A 26,475-nucleotide genomic window follows, 5' to 3' on the forward strand; every position below is an offset into this window, starting at 1 on the left:
CTAGAGTTATCTTTAGTTCTTGCCTATTATGTGCAAAGTTCATGAACAGTCTCAGGAAGTCTTCTGGCAGACATGGACACCACTTTTCTTGATTCTATATGTAGCATTGCAGTTCTTGGGTCGCGGGGTGCCATATGTTTTCCTTCAGTAGATAATGCTAAGGGGATTTGACACTGTTTAAATCAACTCATATGTAGTTTAATGGATTCTAATGAGCGTCCGGAGCGTCTAAATGAGAGACCTCCTGTTCCACTTGACTCTGAGCTCTATAGGGTCCAAATGACATCTATCTTCCTCATGTAGTACAGAGCCTGCTGCAGCTGGGATGGAAATGTACAAGTAAGAATTCTCAGTCCAACACTGAGAAATATCTCTTACGTCCATATTCTAGGTGAGTCAATATACAACACACTAACCCCAAATTTCCTAACGTATCCTAATCACTTGGCTCTATGTGTGTGAAGAAAGATTTGTAAACATGCTGTAAGATTTCAGTACTGTAAAGACATACAAAAATAAATGGAAATGTATTTGGGGGCTGGGAGACAGGGTTTCTCTGTGTAGCCCTGACTGTCCTGGAACTCACTCTGTAGACCAGGCTGGCCTGAAACTCAGAGATCTGCCTGCCTACACCTCCCAAGTGCAGGGCTAAAAGATGTGTGTTACCACTGCCTGGCTCAGATTTATTTTTGTAGTTTTAATAATGGAACCCAGGGCCGCATGCGTGCTAGGCAAGTGATATGCTACCAAAGCACACCCTGAGCACCAGTAACTAACTTTGTTCTTTCTTTTCCTTTCTCTCTCTCTCTCTCTCTCTCTCTCTCTCTCTCTCTCTCTCTCTCTGTATGTCTTTTGCTGGGAATTAAGCCTAGTGGTCTTATACATGCTTGTCAAATGCTCCACCAGAGTTAAGAATCTCCCTCTCTTTCCTCCCTCCCTCCCTTCCTAGATATCCATTAACAGATGAAAGGATAAAGAAAATGTGGCCATACACACAATAAAATTTTATGCAACCATAATGGCAAAGGAAATCATGACATTTACAGAGAAATGAATGCATTTGACAACCATTATGTAAAGCAAAATAAGCCAGACTCCAGAAGAGAAAAACACATTTGCTCTCATATATGGAACTTAGACTTAAAATTATTCATAGTACTGTGTGTGTGTGTGTGCGCGCATTTACAAATATGGGTTTGTAAGTCTCAAAGTAAAAAGGAGCTTATGAGAAGAGATGAAGAAATTATAGTGGAAGTAGGAATTACGGAGAACAATGGAACAGATGAAATAGAAAAAGAAAAATCAGAAGTCTCTGAAGGGGAATGGGGGGCAGCATCAAGGAGGGGGATTAATGAGAACAAATTATAATGAGATATATGACATTAACATGTAAAATATATACATATATGAAATGCTATAATGCAACACAAACTCCAGTGCCGTCTTGTGATATGACATATGTCATTATGCTGGACGGGAGCAACATGTTCCATGGGACTAAGCTTCCTGGAGGTCCATGGCAGACAGCCCGGTATTAGCCACGGCTGAGGCATAGACGGGTTTCTCGATTAGCTGGCTATGCATCATATGAGCTTTGCACAATCTCTTTCATAATAATGATAGTCTTTATATATACAAGACAAGGATCATTCTCTTCAGGAACAGCTCTGGGATAGGGAAGCACAGTATGGGAATGTATAAGACTACAGCAAAACCTTTGTCATACACAGGGTGTATGATGAGCAAGGGAATAGATGGGTTAATGTTGATGGACAAAGACTTATATTATACTTTGAACTTTCTGGATAGGCTTGCTAGATCCCAACCCCCATGATGTCTGCTGCATAAGAAGGTACTAAAAAGTATAGTTCAGCAGGTGCAGAGAACTGATTAGGTATATTTGGTCACTAGATAAAATAAAGGGTTAGGAGGAGGAAGGGCCATGATAGCGATAATGAGACAGAAACTTTCTATTCATAAGATGAAACCACTTGTCTGAGGTTTACGTTCTCAAGGACAAGATTTCCTCTTCTAAGGATGCTTTATGTCTAACACCTGTTCCTGATAATGTACTTTTCTTAAATATTACTGATGTGACTGAAAGAAGCTTTCATACTGTGCCAACCAATGATACATGACCTTCTGATTTGTTCTTTGTTTGAATACTATATAATGAAAACATGAATTCAGTAAAATCGCAGCAGATTCCAACCACTCTCTTGTGTGTTGTGTCTGTCTGTCATTCGCCGAACTTGTGCCTTCCTGTTACCAGGACCCTGCTTCTCCCAAGGTCTGAGTGGCTCCCCTGAGCCAGTCCACGGCACTATAATGATTTCTGTTCCTTTGTATACTAATCTAAACATCTATATTGAAACAATAAGAACAAACAAAATTAAATGCTATATAACTCCAATGCCTCAAAGTTCCGCTGGCCTTCTTGCTCCTGTCTCCGAACTCCTGGCCTCTCTGTCTCGCAAACAAAATCAAGCTGTTTCAAACTAGGGCCATTCAGCCTGGTCTACAAGAGCTAGTTCCAGAACAGCTAGGGCTGTTACACAGAGAAACCCTATCTCAGAGAAAGGAAAAAAAAAATCATGACTCTATACCTCATCTCCCATCAAATAACCCTGGGATCTCTGCCCCCATCCAAGATGATGTCTCTGAACAAGCCACCCCCTCTGACACTTTATCATCACGCCGTCAACCTGCAACCATGCTTCACTTCAACAATTCACTTCTTTCCCAGATCCCACCAACTGATGCCTTATTCCACGTCTTCATTTCTTTTCCTTCCAACTCTGCAGCCTATAGATTTTCTCCAAATAATTGTGGTTTTCCCAGTTTACTGCCTCTTCCTGGTCTATAAATCAGCATTATGCATACATGGTTTTTGAGCAGGGTTTACAAAGGCTACTGCTCTACAGTTAATGTGCTGCATTAATTGATGACAATAATATTGGTTTTTCAGGAAGAGCTGAAGTTCTTTCAATTCGATGTGTAGTTTTGTCCATGTGTATAAATTGGAATTCTGGAAGTAGAAGCAATTGTGTGCTTACACATACTTAGTATGTTGTTAACCATCTCCCTGATATCCGTGTTTACACATCATAAACACTTAATAAATGTTTTATTTGGCTGAAAAAAAATAGGGCCATTCCTTTCAGATGCTTCTTTCTTTGCAAGTCGGTAGTTATGAGTCTGTCTCATACCCAGTTTTCTTAAGGTTCTACCCGTTGATATGCAAAAATCTCATTTGTCCTCATGCAGAGCAAAAGAATGGGCTTGTAGACTATGCCCAATGCTGGATCTACCCCCCAACTCACCAAGATAAACTATTGAGAAGCCAACCTGAGTTTACAGCTTTATTGCAGTGAGGGAGGCCATGACCATTATAATCTTCATGGAGCAATGATTTTCAACCTTCCTAATGCTGTGAATCTTTAATACAATTCCTTGTGTTGTGATGACCCCCAAACCATAAAATTATTTTGTTACTACTTCATAACTGTCATTTTGCTATTGTTATGAATCATACTGTAAATATCTAATATGCAGGATATCTGATATGTGACCCCTGTGAAAGGGTCATTGGACCCCAAAGGTGTCACGACCACAGATAGAAAACCATTTTTAAAGAGTTGCTGAAGGGCAACAACAAAATTGGAACATTTATTAGGTCTTTTAGCCAATCTTCACTAAAGCTGCTCTTCCCAGCTGAAGTCTTTATTGGGCTTGAGTACTATATAATGAAAACATGAATTCAGTAAAATTGCAGCAGATTCCAGCCACTCTCTTGTGTGTCATCGAAGAGAGGTAGAGGTGTGAAGACTACAGGTTCTAGGCCAACCTGAACTACATAACAAGAGTCTGTCTCCAGAAGGAATGATCTAGATAGAGCAGTAAAGTGATTTCAGCCTTTCTCTTCCTTGGGGGAATATCCAGAGGATGTGAACTCATGTTGATAAAAACGTGGGAATTCTTGGATGTGAGAAGAATCTTATTGCAATGCCTGCAACTGTGGTTGTAGCCAGAGTTGATTTGGCTGATCTAGTCAGCTAGGCAGGTAGCCCCTTCCTCCCTCCAGACTTAGTGTTTACAAGCTACAGGCTCCATCCAGAAGCAGATGAGCTTCCCCAATAGAAGACTGTTCTTTGATCAAGTGTGTGTGAGTAACTGTGCTTATATACTAGAACTTCAATAAAAGACATCCACAGTCCCTTTGTAGGAGAATGGAGGATAAGCAAGCTAGCTTCCAAGACTTCATCTATTACCCAGATGTGTTACTACGTGGGGAGAGTTGTCTTATTACAAAAGAAAGAAAGAAAGAAAGAAAGAAAGAAAGAAAGAAAGAAAGAAAGAAAGAAAGAAAGAAAGAGGAAGGAAGGAAGGAAGGAAGGAAGGAAGGAAGGAAGGAAGGAAGGAAGGAAGGAAGACGAAGGGAGAGAGGGAAGGAGGGAGGGAGAAAGAGTGAGCCAGGCAGTGGCCATGTACACCTTTAATCCCAGCACTCATGAGGCAGAAGCAGGTGAATCTCTTGAGTACAAGGCCAGCCTAGTCTACAGAGCGAGTTCCAGGACAGCCAGAGCTACACAGAGAAATACTGTTGTGAAAAATAAAAAAAAAGGAAAGGAAGGAAAAAAGGAAGGGATAGAGGGAAGGGAGGGAGGGAGGAAGAGAGAGGGGTGGAAATACAAGATTGGCAGGCTGGAGTCCTGCTGAGTCAGCAAAACTAGATGACGTGAAGAGATAGTGTTTATTTTCTCTTCTGTAACATACCCTCTGAAATGCATTTCTGAGCCAATTTTGGTCCTTAAGGCTACAGTTACCTTTCTCTCTACTGCATCAATAAACTTGAAAATCATCCAGGCAAAGGAGACCTCTGGGTTAGGGTACACATTTGTAAAATGTCAACAGGAAAATGTGCAACTACCCCTAGATTATATATTCCTACGTAAATCTGATCAAGCCCTAAGCATTTTTATTTGGGTAGTTTCTTTGTTTTGTTTTGTTTTTAATAGAGTGTCACATAGCCCAGGCTGACATGGAACTCAATATGTAGCTGAGGCTGAGCTTGAACTCCTGAACCTCCTGGTTCAGCTCCAAAGTGCTGAGATTACAGACAAACCACACTTCACTGGCTTTTATTTTGCAGGAATGGATGCTTGAAACAGTATCTCATTCTATAACAAGGCTCACCTGAAAGTCAGTATAAATCCCAGGCTAGAATAAAATGAATTGTGTAGCCAAGGCTCACCCCAAACTTATGGTAGTTCTATCTCAACCTCCAAAAAGCTGATTTTTGAAAAGCATGTTCCACCAAGTATAGCATCTAAGGGTTGATCTACTCCAGGTTCCCCATCAACCTGGCTAAGAATTCTCAAGCCTGAACTACTTCCTCCTCGGCCTTCTTCCATTCTCCTCTCCCTTTGCACGAGTGTGTGACCTGCAACATAATTAGAAATACTTCCCACGTTACTTCCTCTCCCTTGACCTTTTCCTTCCCCTGACATTTCCCCAATAGATTTCTTGCAAAACTAGATGTGGTGGTTCACCCTTGCATTCACAATACCCAGAAAAGGGAGGCAAGAAGAACATGAGTTTTGAAGACTGTCTTAACTAAGCCTCTCAAAGACCAGGTACCACAATACCTAACTTCAAATTATATTACAGAGTCCTAATAAGAAAAACAGCATGGTACTTGCAAAAATACAGGTGCAAATCAATGGAATAGAGGACTCAGAAATAAACACATACCATTAGAGCCACCTGAACTGTGAAAAGGGGTATCAAAAACATACTGGAGAACAAATAGCGAACTTTAACAATGGTGCATTTCCACATGTAGCAGAATTCATCTACATCCAGCTCTCTCTGGATCAGTTCAAAATGCATCAAAGACCACAATGTTAGAACTGGAACTTTGAAACCTAGAGAAAACACTGGAAGACATGGGCACAGGCAAAGCCTTTCTAAAAAGGATTTCTGTAGAATAGGAAATAATCTCAAGAACTGACAAATGCGGTGGCGGGGAGGAGGCAGAAATCTTTAATTAATAATAATAATAATAATAATAATAAACAAAAAAAGAACTGACAAATGAAATCAAGAAGCTCTTACACAGCAAAGAATCACCAGAGTAAAGAGACAATTGACAACATGGGAAGTATGCCGAATTATACATAAGAGAAGGGATTAATATCGTGGATATACAAAAAACTGAAAGTTAGTGGGGCCTGGAGAGATGACTCCACAGTTAAGAGCATGTGCTGCTGTGGCAGAGGGCCTGGGTTCAGTTCCCAGAACCCACATGGTGGCTCACAAGCATCTATAACTTCAGTTCCAGGGGATCTAATGCCTTCTTCTGACCTCCATGGGCAGTAGGCACACATGTGGTGCACATACATACATGCAGGCAAAACAAAAAAAATAAGTCTGTTCTTAAAATTAAAAAATTGTGAAAATTTAAGCACCAAAACACTACCATTCAATCAATAAATGGACCAATAACAGGAATAGGCAGTTCTCAAAAAGAGAAATATAAATGCCCAATGGATACCTCAAAAAACACGCAAGATCTCTGGGCCTATCGGGGAAATGCAAATTAAAGCTTCATTGATTGCTGCTCTTCCAGAAGACCTGGGCTCAGTTCCTTGTACCCATGTCAGACGGCTCACAACCATTTGAAACTCTAGCTCCAGGGAATCCAATTCCCTTTTCTGCACACAAAAGATACCAGGACCACGGGCATATTTGCATATAAATAAAAATGAAAAAAAAACTTAAAAACTAAATTGAATTTTCAATGACAACAAGGCCAGGAAGATATGCCCTCTCCCCCGGGCTCCACACTAGGTCCCACAGCTATACCAGAGGCTGGAGCAGTCCTAGGGACCCCAGAGAAGACACTGCCCACTGCCCATTAAACCCCTTTAAGCCTGTCCAACAACCCCAGACTTCACCCCCACCCCTCAACCCCTTATCCTGGCCTACTACATTGGAAGAGGTCTTTGGCATTACCAGAGGCCAGGCAGGACCAAGGAACCCCAGGCAAGACACTACCCACCACCACCTAACACTCCTTAAAGCCTGTCCAGCAGCACCAGACTGCACCAGTCCCTCTGGGGTCCATGCTAGGGCCCACAGCTCCAGCAGTCTTACTGGAGGCCAGGCTGCTTCTAGAAACCCCAGAGGCCAGGCTGAATATAGGAACTCCAGGTCTATGACTTCAGAGAAATTCAGTCTTACTGGAGCAGAGGATGGATCTGGGGACCCCAGCACTGGCAGCTGTACTGGAGGCCAGGTTAGACCTAGGGACAGCAGAGGCAAGACCTAATCTAGAGGTCCCAGTCTGCCTCCCCTTCCTGGTCTCCATATCCTGATCTACAACTTCAGAAGAGGACTTCAGGCTCAGCGAATCCAAGCCTGATCTAAGAAACCCCCAAATCCCCCAAAAAACAGAGGGGATTCCCTACTGAACCCAATGACATGCTAGTCACCAGAACTCTTGGCCAAATAGGCCAGGAGACCAGAGAGGAAAGAGAAATCAAGGAACAAAACACGTATCCAACCAAAAAAATGCAGGAATCAACACCTAGACTTAAAATCATCCCAAATTCTGATATCTAAACACCAGTGCAAGAACACAATCAATATGGCATCACCAGAGCCCAGCTACAAGACCTGAACAATACAACTCAGCTGGAGCACAAGAAAATGACCTTCAAAATTATGTTATGAAGATAACAGAGATCCTTAAAGAGGATGTGAACAAACCTCTTAAAGATTGAGGAAAAGGCAAACAAAATATGGAGGAAACCAATAAATCCCTAAAAGAAAACCAAGAAAAAAACCAAACAGATAAAGGAAACGGTTCAAGACCTGACAATGGAAATGGAAACAATAAAGAAAACACAAACTGAGGGAATGCTAGAAATGGAAACTCTGGGTAAGCGAACAGGAGCTACAGAAGCAAGCATCACCAACAATACAAGAGATGGAAGAGAGAATCTCAGGCCACTGGCAGAGGCACTGGGATTTCTCTCTACTGCGTGTGCTGGCTTTTTGGGATCCTATTCTCTTTGGATGCATACCTTGCTCAGCCTAGATGTAGTGGGAAGGGCCTTGGACCTTCCACAGGGCAAGGTGCCTTGCCCTCTCTTAGAATTGGAGGGGGTGGGGTGGGAAGGTGTGTGGAAAGAATGGGAGGAGGAGAGGGAGTGGGAATTTGGATTGGTATTTTTTTTAAAAAATCTAATAAAAAATTGTAAAGAGAAAGAGAAATAGAGAGAGAGAATCCCAGGCATTGAAGACACGCTAGAGAAAATAGATTCATTGGTCAAAGAAAATGTTAAATCTAAAAAGTTCCTAACACAAAACATCCAGGAAATCTGGGACACCACGAAAAGACTGAACATAAAAATGATAGGAGCTGGGTTATGACTGAGCATCCTTTGGGTATATGCCCAAGAGTGGTATCAATGGGCCTTGAGGTAGATTGAGTCCCAATGTTCTAAGAAACCGCCATACCGATTTCCAAAGTGGCTGTGCATCCCCTTACTCCACATTCTCTCCAAAATAGGCTGTCACAAATGTTTTGTATCTTAGCTATTCTGTCATGTGAAGATGGTTTATCAGTCATTTTGATTTGTATTTCCCTGATGACCGAGGATATTGAACAATTCCTTAAATGTCTTTTGGCCTTTTGAGATTTTTCTGTTTAGATCTCATTTTTGAATTGGATTATTTGATATCTTGATATCTAATTTCTTGAGTTCTTTATATATTTTGGAGATCAGCCCTCTGTCTGATGTGGGGTTGGTAAAGATCTTTTCCCATCCTATAGGTTGTCATTTTGCCTTATTTACTGAGTCCTTTCAACTATGTTCATAGCAGCATTATTCGTAGTAGCCAGAACCTGGAAACAACCTAGATGTCCCTCAACCGAAGAATAGTCTAACTGAATGTCAACATATAGAAGAATGCAAATTGATCCATACTTATCACCCTGCAGAAAACTCAAGTTCAAGTGGGTCAAAGACCCATTAATCCAGATACACTGAGCCTGACAGAAGAGAAAGTGAGAAATAATCTCAAACACATTGGCACAGGAGACAGCTTTCTGAACGAACACCAATAGCACAGACACTAAGGATCAACAATTAAGGAGCCGGCCTGCAACCTGCCAGGGCAGCTCTGGTAGGCACAGCTGGTGGAGCATCTGATAGCCCTTCTCCTCGACACTCAGGACACTCAGTGGACGTCTCAGGGGCCGGCAGGGCAGAGTAACCCCGTGCCCCGCCCCTCTCCTATCTTCTTTGGGCCACCACAGCGACAACCCGAAGAGGGCGCGTCACAATAGGGCACATCACAATAGGGTGATTTATCTGAGCAGGCTGGACCTCTATGAGGGAGAAGGAATTGGAACACTGCCTCACATGTTGCTAAGGGAGGAGTCAACCACGCTAAAATGAGTCTGCACGGTGCTAGTGGGGGACATGGGCGATCAAGAGACAGACGAAGGTCCTCTCATGAGCGAGCAGAGTCTCAGCTTACTCCTTGTATTCGAAATGTGACCTCACCAACATGACAGCACCACGTTGAACGAGAGAAAGGTCATAGTTCATCTCGTCCAAGCAATCCTCGTCCTCAGAGAGCGTCCCCGAATGGCTCCGTGAGCAGTGCCGGGAGCAGCAGAAACAGCAGTCAGTCGAGCTCAGATGGTAGCTGTACGACATCCGGGGAGATGGTGTTTGTGTATGCGAACGCAAAAGAAGGCGCGCGGGGCGTGAGGACATCTGAGCGAGTAACACTGATAGTAGACAACACCAGATTTGTCGTGGACCCGGCCATTTTCTTTTTTTTTAATTTATTTATTTATTTATTAAAGATTTCTGTCTCTTCCCCACCGCCGCCTCCCCTTTCCCTCCCCCTCCCCCAATTAAGTCCCCCTCCCTCGTCAGCCCAAAAAGCAATCAGGGTTCTCTGCCCGGTGGGAAGTCCAAGGACCACCCACCTCCATCCAGGTCTAGTAAGGTGAGCATCCACAAAACTGCCTAGGCTCCCACGAAACCAATAGGTCCAGTAGAATCAAAAACCCGTTGCCATTGTTCTTGAGGTCTCAGTAGTCCTCCTTGTCCGCTATGTTCAGCGAGACCAGTTTTGACCCAGGCTTTTTCAGACCCAGGCCAGCTGGCCTTGGTGAGTTCCCGATAGAACATCCCCCTTGTCTCAGTGTATGGGTGCACCCCTCGCATTCCTGAGTTCCTTGCTCGTGCTCTCTCTCCTGCTCCTGATTTGGACCTTGAGATTTCAGTCCGGTGCTCCAATGTGGGTCTCTGTCTCTGTCTCCTTTCATCGCCTGATGAAGTTTAATATTCAGGAGGATGCCTATATGATTTTCTTTGGGTTCTCCTTCTTATTTAGCTTCTCTAAGAACCCGAATTATAGGTTCAATGTCCTTTATTTATGGCTAGAAACCAAATATGAGTGAGAACATCCCATGTTCCTCTTTTTGGGACCCGGCCATTTTCACTGCACGGCCAAATACAGTGCTGGGCAGGATGTTTGGATCTGGCCGAGAACATAATCTCAAACGTGCTAATGAAAAGGGAGAGTATGAGGTGGCAGAAGGAATCGGGTCTACTGTGTTTCGATCTATTTTGGATTACTATAAAACAGGAATCATCCGCTGTCCTGATGGCATACCTATTCCTGAGCTGAGAGAAGCTTGCGATTGCCTTTGTGTCTCTTTTGAATACAGTACAATTAAATGTAGAGATCTCAGTGCCCTTATGCACAAGCTATCAAACGATGGTGCTTGTAGACGATTTGAATTTTATCTGGAAGAAATGATCCTCCCTCTCATGGTAGCGAGTGCCCAGAGTGGGGAACGAGAGTGCCAGATAGTGGTGCTTACAGATGATGATGTGGTTGATTGGGACGAGGAGTATCCACCACAGATGGGAGAGGAGTATTCACAAATTATCTATAGCACAAAATTTTATAGATTTTTCAAGTACATTGAAAACAGAGATGTGGCCAAATCAGTTTTGAAGGAGAGGGGTCTTAAGATTAGATTGGGAATCAAAGGCTATCCTACCTACAAAGAAAAAGTAAAGGCCAGGAGGTCGCCCCGAAGTCATTTACAACTATGTCCAAAGACCCTTTATTCGAATGTCCTGGGAGAAGAAGGAAGGAAAGAGTCGGCATGTAGACTTTCAGTGTGTGAAGAGAGTAAATCTATCACCAACCTGGCGGCGCCTGCCGCAGACATTCCCCAGGACCAGCTGGTAGTCATGCACCCTACTCCACAGGTGGATAAGCTGGAGATCCTCCCCAGCCTCGGGCAATAATGACCTCGATCCTGACGCCCAGAATCCCGTGCTGTGATGCTGAAACCACAGCCTGCTACTCTTCACAGTGACGTCGTACTCCTCATTCTGCACTGCGAGGCCACTTTTCTTCATTGTGAGATGCACATGTTTAGGATACTGCAGTGTAGGCTTTTTTAAAGACCAAAGGTAGCTGAATGGTTTTTTAATGAGTACAACTTTAGCATCCTGGTTCCAGTTCTATAAATGTATTTGTTTACCAGTAGGTTTGTGGAATTGGTTCTTTGTACGGGGACAGTCCTTTTTCACACATCTCGGTCTCAGAAGTCGTGGGAATTGGCAGCTGGGGTACTTTCAGTGTAGATTGGTACTCATCATGCCCCAGATAAAATGCAGAATATTAAGAGTTACACTTTATAGACGGTGGTTAAATGGAGCTGTTGAAGCCATGTTAGAGGGGTGGCACACAGTATAATGCAAGCGCTTCTATCAGAGTATTCCTCAGTACAGTATGGGTAGTTGGCCCACAAGAAGCAAAAACATATTTATCTTGAGTTTGTTTGAGTGATGAGAAGAGATCTGATGCTCCTAATGTCGGTTCACTCATCTCCAGAGCCCTGAACCCCTTTAGTCATGTGCAGGAAGGGTGAACGTCAGGAGGTTTACTGTCCAGTTTGCCTTGTCCTTAATCAGTTCAGATATTTATTTACTAATGTTTTTTTTCTTAAGAGTTATGGGATAAGAAAATGAACTATTTGCTCTTCATTTACTAAATGTTTGTTAAACTCGAGTTTTTCATCAAAATAAAATTCCATTGTTTTTAAAAATCAACAATTAATAATTGGGACTTCATGAAATTGAAAAGTTTCTATAAGCCAAGCAGTGGTGGTGCACACCTTTAATCCCAGTACTTCGGAGGCAGAGGCAGGCAGAAGTGTTCCCTTTACTCCACATCCTCTCCAGCATAAGTTGTCATCAGTGTTTTTGATCTTGACCATTCTTACAGGTGTAAGATGGAATCTCAGAGTTCTTTTGATTTGCGTTTCTCTGATGCCTAAGGATGTTGAACATTTCCTTAAATGTCTTTCAGCCATTTTAGATTCCTCTGTTGAGAGTTCTCTGTTTGGGTCTGTACTCCATCTTTTATTGGATTATGTGTTCTTTTGATGACCAATTTTTTGAGTTATTTGTATATATTGGAGATCAGACCTCTATCTGATGTGGTGTTAGTGAAGATTTTTTTCCCATTCTGTAGGCTGTCATTTTGTCTTGTTGACCATGTCCTTTGGTTTACAGAAGCTTTTCAGTTTCAGGAGGTCCCATTTATAATTGTTTCTCTCAGTATCTGTGCTCAACTATGTTCATAGCAGCATTGTTTGTCATAGCCAGAACCTGGAAACAACCTAAATGCCCTCGACTGAAGAATGGGTAAGGAAAATGTGGTACATTTACACAATGGAGTACTACACAGCAGAAAATAATAACAACATCTTGAATTTTGCAGGAAAATGGATGGAGTTAGAAAACATTATTTTCAGTGAGGCAACCCAGACACAGAAAGACAGTTATCATACGTACTCACTCGTAGGTGGTTTTTAAACATAAAGCAAAGAAAACCAGCTCACAAATCACAACCCCAAAGAACTTAGACAATAATGAGGACACTAAGATAGACATACATGGATCTAATCTACATGGGGTGTAGAAAAAGACAAGATCTCGTGAGAAAATTGGGAGCATGGAGACCATGAGGGAGGGTTGAAGGGGGGAGAGGCAGGGAGGGGAGCAGAGAGAAAAATGTAAAGCTCAATAAAAATCAAAAAATGGGGTTCAACCCTTTTTCCCATCATATCTCCCTTCTTCTTTTAGAAAGAGATTGACCATGAACAATACCAATTTGTAACCAACCCCCTAAATGAAAATAAACATTTATAAACAATAAAAATGGGGTGCAAATCTAAACAGAGAATTCTCAACAGAAGAAACTCAAATAGCCAAGAAACACTTGAAATAGATGTTCAACATCCTTAGCCATCAGGAAAATGCAAATCAAAACGACTCTGAGGTACCATCTTACACCTGTCAGAATGACTAAGATAAAAAAAAATATAAGCAACAGCTTATGCTGGAGAAGATGTGGAACAAGGGGAACACTCCTCCACTGCTGATGGGAATGCAAACTTGTACAGACACTTTGAAAATCAGTGTGGCAGTTCCTCAGAAAACTGGGAATCAATCTACCTCAAGACCCAGCAATACCGGGCTGGAGAGATGGCTCAATGGTTAAGAGCATTGCCTGCTCTTCCAAAGGTCCTGAGTTCAATTCCCAGCAACCACATGGTGGCTCACAACCATCTGTATTGAGGTCTGGTGCCCTCTTCTGGCCTGCAAGCATACACACAGAATATTGTATACATAATAAATAAATAAATAAATATTTAAAAAAAAAAGACCCAGCAATACCATGCTAGGGCATATACCCAAAGGATACTCAATCATACCAAAAGGACACTTGCTCAACTATGTTCATATCAGCTTTATTTGTAATAGCCAGAACCTGGAAACAGTCTAAATGTCTCTCTCCCGAGGAATGGATAAAGAAAATGTGGTACATTTCCACATTGGAGTATTACTCAGCTGTTATAAACGAGGTCACCAAGAAATATGAAGGCAAATGGGTTGAACTATAAAATATCATCGTGAGTGAGGTAATTCAGACCAATAAAGACAAACATGGTGTGTACTAACTCATAAGTGAATATTAGCTGTAAAGTAAAGGATCACTATGCCACAATCCATTGACCCAGATTGACTAGGTACCAAGAAGAGTTCATGGGGGGACACCCAGATCTCCCTGGGAAGAGGAAATAGAAGAGATTTGATGAGTGGACTGAGGCAGGTGGGGATGGGAACATGAGCAATCAGGTTGGGAGCACGGAGGAGGTGATTGCTAAGGGAGACTGTTGGAGGGAGGCATTATGAGGTCAGGAATTATGAGGCCTGGCACAGAAGAATCTCCCAGGAGGCTATAGGGGGGACCCTAGCTTAGACTCCTAACAATAATGGCTAAGTAGCCATTTCCTGTGACTAAACTGGTGCCTAGGCCAATTACCATCAGAGGGCTGTCATCCAGCAACTGATGGAGGTAGACAGAGAGACCCACAACCAAACATTAGGCAGAGTTTCCGAATCCTGTGGAGGAGAAGGAAGAGGAGAAAGGAATATATGAGCCAGTGGTATCAAGGACACTATGGGAAGACTCACACAGTCAACTAACCTAGGCTCATAAGGGCTCGCAGAGACTGAACTGACAACCAAGGAGCCTGCATAGGACTGACCTAGGTACTCTGCATATATGTAACAGTTGTGTAGCTTGGTCTTCTTATAGGACTCCTAACAGTGGGAGCAGGGCCTGTCTCCAACTCTTTTACTGGCTTTTGGGTCCCTATTCCTCATACTGGGTTGCCTTGCCCCAGCCTTAATACATGGGAAATACTTAGTCTTACTGCAACTTGATATGGCGTGTTTTAGTGATACTCATGGGAGACAACCTTTTTTAGATGGAGATGGAAGAGAAAGACATGGAAGGTTGTAGGGGGAAATGGGGGAGAGGCACTGGAAGGGGAGAATTGGGAGAGGATTCAGCCAGGTTGTAAAATAAATATATGAATTTAAAAAGAAAGAATTACATAAAAAATGTGTGATGAAAGTTGCTGGCAAATGGGTAGAACTAGAAAAGAGCATTCTGGGTGAAGTAAGCCAGACCCAGAGAGGCAAACACAGTATGTACTCACTCATAAGCGGATATTAGACATAAAGCAAAGGATGACCATCCTACAGTCCACAATCCCAGAGAAGCTAGGTAACGAGGAGGGCTCAAGGGAGCACACATAAATCTCACTGTGAAGGGGAAACAGAATAGACATGGTACTGGGGGTGGGTCTGAAATGGGGGTGGTGTCCCCGGGGATGGGAACAGAAGGAATCAAGTTGCAGGGAGGATAGAGGGAGAGAGTACTGGGAGAGACAACTGGAATCAGAGGCATTTCTGGGATGAGCTTAAAAACCTAGTGCAGTGGAAACTCCCAGAAATCTATCACGGTGACCCTAGATAAGGCTCCTAGCAATAGGGGATACGAAGCCTGAACCTACCATTTCTGTAACCAGGCAAGACTTCCAGTGGAGGAATTGGAACACCAACCCAGCCACAAAACCTTCAACATACAACCTGCCCTGCCTACAAGATGTGTTGGAGTAAAGAGGGCATAGGGATTGTGAGAGTGACTAACCAATGACTGGTCCAGCTTGAGACCCATACCATGAGAAGGAGCCCATCCCTGAGGGCAGGCCACAGAAACTGGATAGCCCAGAGACCTAGGATAGAACCAAACATGGCTGAAAAAATAAGCAATGAAATGGTTCCTCATGATATCCTGCTATACTCATAGATTGGTGCCTAGCCAACTGTCATCAGAGAGGCTGCACCCAGCAACTGATGGAAGCAGATGCAGAGACCCACGGCCAAACATTAGGTGGAGCTCAGGGAATCCTGCCCAAGAGGGGGAGGAAGGATTGTAGGATCCAGTGATGACAAGGACACCACAAGAAAACCCACAGAACCAACTAACGTGAGCTCATAGGGGCTCATAGAGACTGGAGCAACAATCAAGGAGCCTGCATGGGACTGACCCATGCCTCCTGCGTATATGTTACAGTTGTGTAACTTGGTCTTCTTGTGGGACTCCTAACAGTGGGAGCAGGGTCTGTCTCTGACTCTGTTGCCTACTTTGGGGACCCTTTCCTCCTACTGAATTGCCTCTTCTATTCTTAATAGAAAAGGAGGTGACTAGCCTCACTGTGACTTGATATATCATGGTTGGTTGATATCCATGGGAGGCCTGCCCATATGTGAAGAGAAACAGAGGAGAAGTGGATGGTTGGGGATTAGGCAGACACAGGCAGATCTCTGTGAGTTTGAGGCCAGCCTGGTCTACAAAGTGAGTTCCAGAACAGCCTGGACTTTTACACAGAGAAACCCTGACTCAAAAAACAAACAAACAAACAAACAAACAAAAAATGCAATAAGTCCCAGTGCATAAATGGAACAGATGGGTGTCAACATCAGGCAGTTGAACAAGAGAGCCATCCTGCCCATGTGGCTCCCTGACTGCCTGAAACAGCCCTCCACACACCTTCACACACACCTCCAGGGCCACAAAGCCCTGCTGAGCTCTTTGTTTCTTGCTCCAATCTCTTTGGCTTGCCTGTCTCCCACGCCAGGTCTAGTCCTGTCTCCTATGGAATCACTCCTTTCCTCTGGCCTTCCCAATAGCCCTGCTGAGAATTTCTAAGGCCCGCACTGCTTCTTCCATAACTTTCTTTCCATATGAGAGTTTGATAAGGCTTGAGGAAGGATCAGATCATGACAGAAGAGAGGCTGAGGCAAGGTGATTGCAAATTCTGGGCATGGCTGAGCTATAGAACAAGATCCTGACTCACCCTCAAAAAAGCAATTTCAGGGTGGAACACAAGAGTGACTTGCAACTTTTCTCTTCCTAAATGAGAGTTCCCAGGAGATGTGAAAACATGTTTATGGAATACTGGAGTCCTTGGAGACATGCATGGGTCGATTTCTGTAAAAATCTGTCACCTCACTGATTGTCGAGGTCAGTTCCACTGATCTGGCTCGCTAAGTGGCTGTCCCGTTTCTCCCCTCACCACTACTCCACATGCACCTTCCCCAATATGTGGCCTGATGCAGAAGGGTAACTTGGCGCAGACGGGAGGCCTTTTGTTGCGCCAAGGGTCTATGAGTAGGTACATTCTCGTGCTAGGACCTCCAAACAAGCTCTCAAAGTCCACTTTTAGGAGAACGTAGGGTGGTCATGCTTCCAGGACTCCAAACCCATCAAAATGAGGCTCTATGTGAAGAAGTCTCTCTTTGAAAAAAGAAAGAGGGCATAGGGGAGGGGAAAACTATAAAAGAGGGCATGGGAGGGAGTAAAAGAAAGTGGGGATGGAGGGAGAGAAGGCAGTGTTGCCATTCTAGACTCGCATTAAGTAAGCTGTAAGGTAGAGATGCTTTTCATTGTCCAGTACAGCCTCAGAAATGCATTTCAAAGCCTATTGTGGTGCTTAAACCCTATGCTTTGCCCTTCTCTGCATTCCTGCATCAATAAACTTTGAAAGCCTTCAAGGGAAGGGAGGGCTCTGGATTAATGTTTAAAGGTTTATATTTAGGAAATTATTAGTAAAGCATATTAATATTCCCTAGATTTTATATTACAACATAAAGGTGGCCAAAACCTTTATTTATTTTTTCTGTTTGGGGGGATTTTAAAGGGGTCTTATGTAGTCCAGAAGGTTTTCTACATATTAGTAAAGAACTGCCAAGAAATAAATTAAGGAAAATATCTCAATCACAACAGTCCCCCCCCCAAAAAAAATCTAGCCAGGGGACAGTGATGGTGCATGCCCTTTAATCCCAACACTCGGGAGGCAGAGGCAAGCAGATCTCTGTGAGTTCGAGGCCAGTCTCGTCTACATAGGGACTTCCAAGACAGCCATAGCTGTATCACAGAGAAACCCTGTGTCAGAAAACAAAACAAAACAACAACAACAACAACAACAACAAAAATCTAAGAATAAATCTCACCAAGGAAGTGTAAACTTCTGTGAAGAAAACGTCCAAACACTAAAAAGAGAAAGTGAGGAGATCTCGAAATATTTCCGGCTCCTAGTAGCCTCTTCACTTCCTACCAAAGTCAAGTCACAGCTTCAATGTGACTCTAGAAGAAGTCCAAAGACAAGGCTTAGGAGGGAGCTCAGATGTCGGAGTTCTTCTCTGGCATGCACAAGACCCTAGGTTCCAGTCCCAATTCCACATAAACCAGGAGTCAGGTTGCACACCTACGATCCCAGCACTTGAGAGATAGTGGCAGGAGAATCAGAAGATCAGGGTGATCCTTGGTGACATCGTGAGTTCCAGATCAGCCTAAAACTAAGATCCATGTGTGAGCAAAACATGGGACAGTTGTCTGAGTATGAACTACTTCACTTAATAGAATAATTCCCAGATCCACCCATTTTTCTGTAAATTTCATGATTTCATTTTTCTTCCTGGTTTTATAAAATACCAGTATGTATATATGCCACATTTTCATTATCCATTTTCCTGTTGATGGAAATCCAAGCTGGTTCCCATTTCCTGATCATAGAATGCAGGACATATATGTTAGGTAAGGCTGTTACCACTGAGCTGTGTTACAACCCAACATAAATACTGATGCCATATTTGGAGGCTAGCTGTCATGGCTATATAATTTCAAATTCAAGCTTCTTTAAAAAAAAAATACTGCCTTGTGGAGAAGCCTTGAACTTGAGCTCTAGGGACAAAGAGTGTACTATGGATGTCAACACCAGTGGGGGAGACCACCGGAAGATACCACCTGTGCACCTACTGTGAGCCCTAGAAGTACACATGCTGAGTTTTCTGTTTGGCTTTACACACAAGCTCAGCTGTGCACTCCATGAACTCTTTTCGTAACTGACAAGCCATTCACCTGTCAGTCTTCTGGTGACTGAGATAGCATACGGAGGAACTGGCTGAATTGAGCTATCACCATACGCAATTTTTGAGTTTATTCATTTTTTGAGTTTGATATAAATAGTAATATGATCTAAGTAAGTAGTTACACAGCACCTGATATGGCAATTTGAAAAAGCAAACATGGGCTAGCAAAATGGTTCAGCGGGTGAAAGCACTGGCTTCTAAGTCTGATAATATGAGTCTGTCTGTTTTGTAGTTTTTGTGGTTTGTTGTTGTTGTTGTTGCTTTTGGTTTTTTCAAGACAAGGTTTTCCTATGTAGCAGCTCTGGCTGTCCTGAAACCCACTCTGTACCCCAGGCTCACTGAGATCCACCTGTCTCTGCCTCCCGAGTGTTGGGATTAAAAGCGTGAGCCACCACACTCTGCTCTGACAATATGAGTTTGAGCCCCAAAAGCTACATGGTAGAAGGAAAAAACTGACTCACACAAATTGTCCTCTGATTTCTATACATACATATGCTATCACACACACTACATACATTCATGCATAAATGTAAAAACAATACTATGCTTTCTTCTTTAAAAAAGAGAGAGAGAGAATATGACTCAAAAGAGACTCTGAGGGCTGGAGAGATTGCTCAGTGGATAAGAATACTGACTGCTCTTCCACAGGACCTGGGTTCATTTCTCAGCACCCATAACGTAGCTCACAAGCATTTGTTTTTTGTTTTGTTTTGTTTTTAAGAACAATTTTTATTGTTTTTACTGAGCTACATATTTTTCTCCACTCTCCTCTTCCTCCCCTTTCCCTTCTACCCTCTCCCATGATCTCCATGCTCCCAATTTACTCAGGAGATCTTGTCTTTTTCTACTTCCTATGTAGATCCATGTATGTATCTCTTAGGGTCCTCTTTGTTGTCTAGGTTGTCTGGGGTTGTGGGCTATAGGTTGGTTTTTCTTTGCTTTATGTCTAGAAGCCACTTATGAGTGCACACATATTATATTTGTATTTCTGTGTATGGGTTACCTCACTCAAAATGTTTTTTCCTAGATCCATTCATTTGCCTGCAAATTTCAAGATGTCACTATTTTTTTTACTGCTGTGTCATGCTCCATTGTATAAATGCACCACATTGTCCTTATTCATTCTTTGGTTGAGGGGCATCTAGTTGTTTCCAGGTTCTGGCTATGACAAATAATGCTGCTATGAACATAGTTGAGCACATGTCTTTGTAGTATGGTTGAGCATCCTTTGGGTATATGCCATAGAGTGGTATTACTGGGTCTCGAGGTATATTGTTTCCCAATTTTCTGAGAAACTGCCATACTGATTCCCAAAGTGACTATGGTGGTGCACTCCCACCAGCAACTGAGGAGTGTTCCCCTTACTCAGCATCTTCTCCAGCATAAGCTGTCATCGATGTTTTTGATCTTGGCCATTCTGACATGTGTAAGATGGAATCTCAGAACTGTTTTGATTTGCATTTCTCTGATGGCTAAGGATGTTGAGTATTTCCTTAAGTGTCTTTCAGCCATTTCAGAAACATTTGTAAATCCAGTCCTAAGGAATCTGATGGTGTCTCAGGGCACTGTATGTATATATATGGAGCACACACATACTCAGAGAAAAACACCCATATACACAAAATAAAAATAAAGTAACCCTTTTAGAAAGAGAGAGAGAATAGGGCTGCTGAGATGGGTTACTGATTAGGTAAAGGTGCTTGTTGAGCAAGTCTGCTGACCCAAGTTGCACATAGAAGTGGAAAGAGAAAACCAATTCCACAGGATGTCTTCTGATACACGTGCACACTATGGACTATGCACGTACGCACACACTATGGCATATGCATGCATACACACGTCATACACACATATACACAATAAGATAGATAGATAGATAGATAGATAGATAGATAGATAGATAGATAGATAGATAGATAGATAGACAGACAGACCAGGCATGGTAGCACACAACTTTAACTCCAGCATTTCGGAGACAGAGGCAAACAAATCTCTATGAGGTTCAGGTCATCCAGGGCTACCAAGTGAGACCGTGCCTCAAGAACAGATAAAGAAACCCACAGATTGCCATAGGATAAAGCCACAATATAAGTCTGTAAAGTGCTAAGCCTAGCAGGTCTTACCTTTCAAAAAAGGTTTGTTTTTTTTTTTTAACTTCAGGATGTCTGGGAAGATGTTCTCTTGGGTAGGATGTGAGGTTTGGAATGGCTCTTTATTTTTCAAGTTAAAATATAAATGACATTTTTTAAAAGCCCAGGCCCAGATGGAGTCACAGCTGAATTCTACCAGACCTTTAAAGAAGAACTAATGCTAATGCTCCTAAACTATTTCATAAGACAGAGAGGGAAGGAACAGAGCCAAATCCATTTGACAAAGCCAGCATCACACTCCTACCAAAACCTGACAGGAAACAACGGAAAAAGAAAATTAAAGGCCAATTGTTCTGATGAATATGGATGTAAGTTTTCTCAATAAAATACAAACTAAATTCAAATACACATCAAAATGATCACTATCATGATCAGTCTGATTTCATTCCAGGGATGCAAGGATGCTTCAGTCTGCACAAATCAATATTTATAATGCACCACATTAATAGACTCAAGGACAGACATCACATGATGATTTATTTCAATAAAGGCAGTGAAGGCCTTTGTTAAAGTCTGACATCCTTTCATGATAAAAGTCCTTGAAGGATTATACCTCAACCTAATAAAGGTCACGTGTGATAAACCTATAGCAAATATTGTACTAAATGCCTTGGTCCTGGTGACAAGGTATGTTTTCTCACTCCTGATCTTAGTGGAGCTGTTTTCCATTTTTCTCATTTAGTCTCACGGTGTTTCTGCACAGCAATAGAACAGTAACTAACACACCCTAGCATAAACAGGGCCCTGGCTTTGATCCCTAGCCTCACATAAACCAATGATGACGGCACACGTGTATAATCCCAGTCTCAAGTGATCGGGGCAGGTAAATCAGAAGTTCAATGTCATCCTTGGCTACATAGTGAGTTCAGAGCCAGCCTGAGCTACATGAGATCATTTGAAAGGAAAATAAAGGAAGAGAGGGAGGGAGGAAGGAAATCAAACTATCCCTATTTTCCAATTATATGATCCATAGACATAGGAAATTCAGCAAACTACACCAAGAGACACTTTTTTATTGCTTTGAGCAAAGATTCTATATGGCCCCAATTTTCCTTATGGTCCCTATGTAGAGGAGGGTGGACTTAACTCCAGATTCACCCACCTCCAGACTCTAAGTGTGCACTACTGCCCCTAAGAAAATTCTTGGGATTTATAAGCACCTTCAGAAAAATCAACATACAAAATAGTAGTTTTTCAATACACAAATAATGAACACAATGAGAAAGAAATCAAGAGAAAAGGCCCAACCACGCTAGCTTTGAAAAAATTTTAATGTCTAGAAATTAATCTAACAAAGGACTTAAAAGGCTCTAAAGTGAAAATGTCAAAACAGCGAGGAGAAAAATCAAAGAACCTCTAAGATGAACAGAATTCCCATGCTCACAGAACCAAGCTAATATTGTGAAAATGCCCATACATATTACCAAACGCAATCTACAGTTCTCATGCAATCCCCATTAAAACACATACATAAATATATTGAAAATAATATATACAAATAGTATAAAACATAGATTTAAAAAAACTGGGTTTCATTCAGCCCAGGTTAACCTTGAACTTACTATATAGACAAGGATGATCTTGAACTGATTCTACTGCTTCCACTTTCCAAGTGCTGGGATTACACGTGTGTGCCACATATATGGCCAGAAAACACAGATTTTAATATACAGTCAGAACTGGCAAGCTAGCTCAGATGGCAAAATGACTACCATCAAGCCTCATGAGTTAACCTCATCCCCTGGAACCCATGAGGTGGAAGGAGAAAACTTACTTCTCAAAGTTGTCTTCTGACCACACACACAACATAGACAGATGATGGATAGATAGAGTGAAAAATAAAATTAAATAATATACAGTTTGATGAGTCTTTGAGATAGAATCTCACTGTGTAGAGGCCTCAAACTTTCAGCAATCCTCCTGCCTCAGCCTCCCAAGCATTTTGATAGCAACCACACCTGTTTGTGATGTTATCACATCTGTCCTATTTACCAAGTCTTTTTCATCACTCAGTAGTACTCCTCTGGATAATGATAGCATTATTTGGTTGTCCACTCCCCTGCTGACAGGTATTTGAATTGTTTCTAGCTGGAGTGAGGAGAGTTGCTAATAAACATTTTTTATGGTTGTTTTCTTTGTGTATGTATCAGAGTGGTATGCTTGTTTGTGTGTGTATGTATGTATGAGAAAGAAAGAGAGAGAGAGTGTGTGTGTGTGTGTAGGCACACAAGTGCACAGTTGCAGATGTGTGTGTAGGTATGGGAACATGTGTGTGTATTTGAGTGTGGAGGCCAGGAGCTCAACTTTGGGTGTTATTCCTCAAGAGATATCCAGCTTACTTTTTGAGACAGTCTCTCACTGAGACCTGGAACCTGTCAAACAAGCTAAGCTGGCTGCTTAGTGAACCTCACGGATCTATCTGTCATCACCAGAGCTGGAAATACAAAAGTTTGCCACCATGCCTGGTTTTTTACGTGGGTTCTGAGGAATGAAACTCAGATCTTCGTTGTTGTTGTTGTTGTTGTTGTTACAAGGTCTCTAACTGAATCTGAGCTCACTGATTTGGCTAGACTGGTTGGCCATTGCTCATTGATCTGACTAGTTTGGTTGCCCATTGAGCTACAGGGATCCACTTGTCTCTGCCTCCCCTGGCTTTTCATGTGAGTGCTGGGAATTCAAACCCAGGTCTTTGTGCTTATGCGGCAAACACTTTGCCCACTCAGCCATCTTCCCAGCTCCTTTTGTATAGTTTGCCACGGGCAAATGTTTCCAGGACTCTTTTTCTAGATATGATTTGTGGGTCCTCATTAGCAGTACAGTTAGGATTGAGAACCTATAAAATGTTCTCCCCAATCATACGATTTTAATTCCTACCAGCAGTTCAAGAAAATTCCATTGGGACGGAGAAGATGGCTCCTCCATGAAGAGATACTGGCTGCTCTTCTAGAGGGCCCAAGTTTGCTTTCCAGCACCACATGGCAGCTCACAAATGACTGTGACTCAAATTCCAACACCCTCATCTACCCTTTGTGGGTACCGGGCATGCAAATGGTATATAGGCATACATGAATAAAAAAATAAAATAAAAATAAAATTCCTTTTCACATCCTTTCCAATGGCTGCATTTGGGGGGATTTTTGTTCATATGGGTTGTGTTTTCACTGCTTCTGCTTCTGCTGTTGCTGCTGCTGCTGCTACTGCTGCTGCTTTTGAAAGAGAGTCCTGAGGCAGCTGAAATTAGCCTGAGACTCATTACATATTCCAGGCTGGCCTTGAACTCTCTATAACCTCCCAAATTCTGACAGTATAGGTACATTCCACTACATCTGGTGTCAGTTTGCTTTTTGTTGTTTTTAATGTTACTTATTAGAATGCTATCTTAATTGAGCTTTAATTCTATTTCCATGATGGTTAATGATGTCATACCCTGTACATACTCTTATTTGACATTCCTGAATCTATTTGGGCAAGTATCGAAATGCTTTCAATCTGTCCTTTCTAAAGCCTGACTTAATACCCTTTAAATAACGTTATCTAAGCAGACACAATGGTCCATGTAATCCCAGTACTCGGGGAGTAAAAATAGAAGGATCAGGAGTTCAAGATCATCGTTGGCTGTATAGGGAATTTGAAACAACCTGGGCTGCGGGGGACCCTGTCTCCAAACAACAAAGAAGCAGTTATCTGGCGGGTATTGTTACTCATATCTGTACTCCCAGTATTTGGGGAGTTTTAACAGGAAAATTACCCCAAGTCCAAAGTCATTTTGGACTACATAGTGAGTTCCAGGTCAGTCTAAACTACAGGTTGGTACCCTGCCTCAAATAATCACAACAATAATAAAACTTTTAAATCAGGCAGTGGTGGCACACACCTTTAATCCAAGCACTTGGGAGGCAGAGACAGGTGGATCTCTGTGAGTTCAAGGCCAGCCTGGTCTACAAAGAAAGTTCCAGGACAGGCTCCAAAGCTAGAGAAACCTTGTCTCTGAAAACCAATAAAAAATAATAATAATAATAACACTTAAAAGGAAGAAAAGTGAGCCAGGCATGATGATTCATACCTGTAATCCTAACAGCACAAGACTAAAACAGGAGGGTTACCATGAGTTCAATACCAACCTGGGCTACATAGAATTATGGGCCAGACTGCTACATAGCAAGACACTATTAAAATGGGAGTGGGGAATACTACACAGCAGAAAAAACGAAATCTTGAGTTTTGCAGGCAAATGGATGGAGCTAGAAAACATCATATTGAGTGAGGTAACCCAGACACAGAAAGACAATTATCACATGTACTCACTCATAGGTGGTTTTTAAACATAAAGCAAAGAAAACCAGCCCACAAATCACAATCCCAGAGAACTTAGACAACGATGAGGACACTAAGAGAGACTTACATAGATCTAATCTACATGGGAAGTAGAAAAAGACAAGACCTCCTGAGAAAATTGAGAGCATGGGGACCTTGGGGGAGGGTTGAAGGGGAGGAGAGAGGCAGGGAGCGGAGCAGAGAAAAATGTAGAGCTCAATAAAAATCAATTTTAAAAAAGGAGGGGGGAGGAGAGGAGGAGAAGGGGGAGGAAGGAACTGAAGGAGGGGGAAGATGGTATCTCAGTCTGTTGTCTAAAAGATTTCCATGATGAAACAGATCCATTTGAGGTGCATATTTAGCCAAAATTGGTCCAGTTTCACTGTTAAAAAGCAAATACACAGCCGGGCATGATGGCTCCTACCTATAATCTCAGCACTTCAGAAGCGAGGCAGACAGACTGCTGTGAGTCTGAGACCATCTTGGGCTAGATAGTGGGTTCTAGCCAGCCCGGGGTATAGAGTGAGACACTGTCTCAAAATACATATAATAAAAATAATTATAGAAAAACAAGTCATGAATTTGAGAGGAGGTGGTTAGGGGAACAAAGAATTGAGGAAGGTGAGGGAGGGGTGGAAATAATGTAAACACAGTGTACTCATGTACGAAGTCTTCAAATAGATCAAAAAAAAAAAGCGAGAAAGCAAAACCTCTCCTCAAATAAATTCATGTAACTTTCCCAAAGTCAAATGCTGACTACAGTGTTTTATTTCCAAATTGGAGTATAAGCAGTTTCACCACAAGCATGACAGCTGGAGGCTATGATCTATTATAAATAAATTATGTTTCTCAAAACCAACCTATCTGATTTTGAATGAAGCTGGACCCAGGGGAACATTGCAAATCATAACAATTTCTATTCCCACAAAATGAGGCTGAAGGAACAAGAATATATACATTAATTTTCAGTTGTGATGAGGGTGTAACCCGAGGCCTTGAATATGCTGGGCAGGGGCTACAGCGCGCGCGCGCGCACACACACACACACACACACACACATATCCTTGTGTGCATATGCTAGCTAATGAGTCTTACAAGGTTTTAGAATG

At 42.4% G+C, this 26,475-nt stretch overlaps 1 protein-coding gene and 1 pseudogene across 1 annotated transcript in view; one reads left to right on the forward strand and one right to left on the reverse strand.

The window, feature by feature from the left end:
• The window catches only part of Reps2 (RALBP1 associated Eps domain containing 2), a 321,626-nt gene that overhangs the window by 286,522 nt on the left and 8,629 nt on the right, over positions 1–26,475 (reverse strand). The gene's annotated exons all lie outside the window — the stretch shown is intronic.
• Positions 9,419–11,388, forward strand: LOC126512698 (BTB/POZ domain-containing protein 10-like; annotated as a pseudogene).

Source organism: Alexandromys fortis, unplaced genomic scaffold (assembly GCF_014885135.2).
Source record: "Alexandromys fortis isolate MF-2015 unplaced genomic scaffold, M_Fortis_MF-2015_v1.1 scaffold_120, whole genome shotgun sequence".
In the NCBI taxonomy this organism is placed as follows: domain Eukaryota; kingdom Metazoa; phylum Chordata; class Mammalia; order Rodentia; family Cricetidae; genus Alexandromys; species Alexandromys fortis.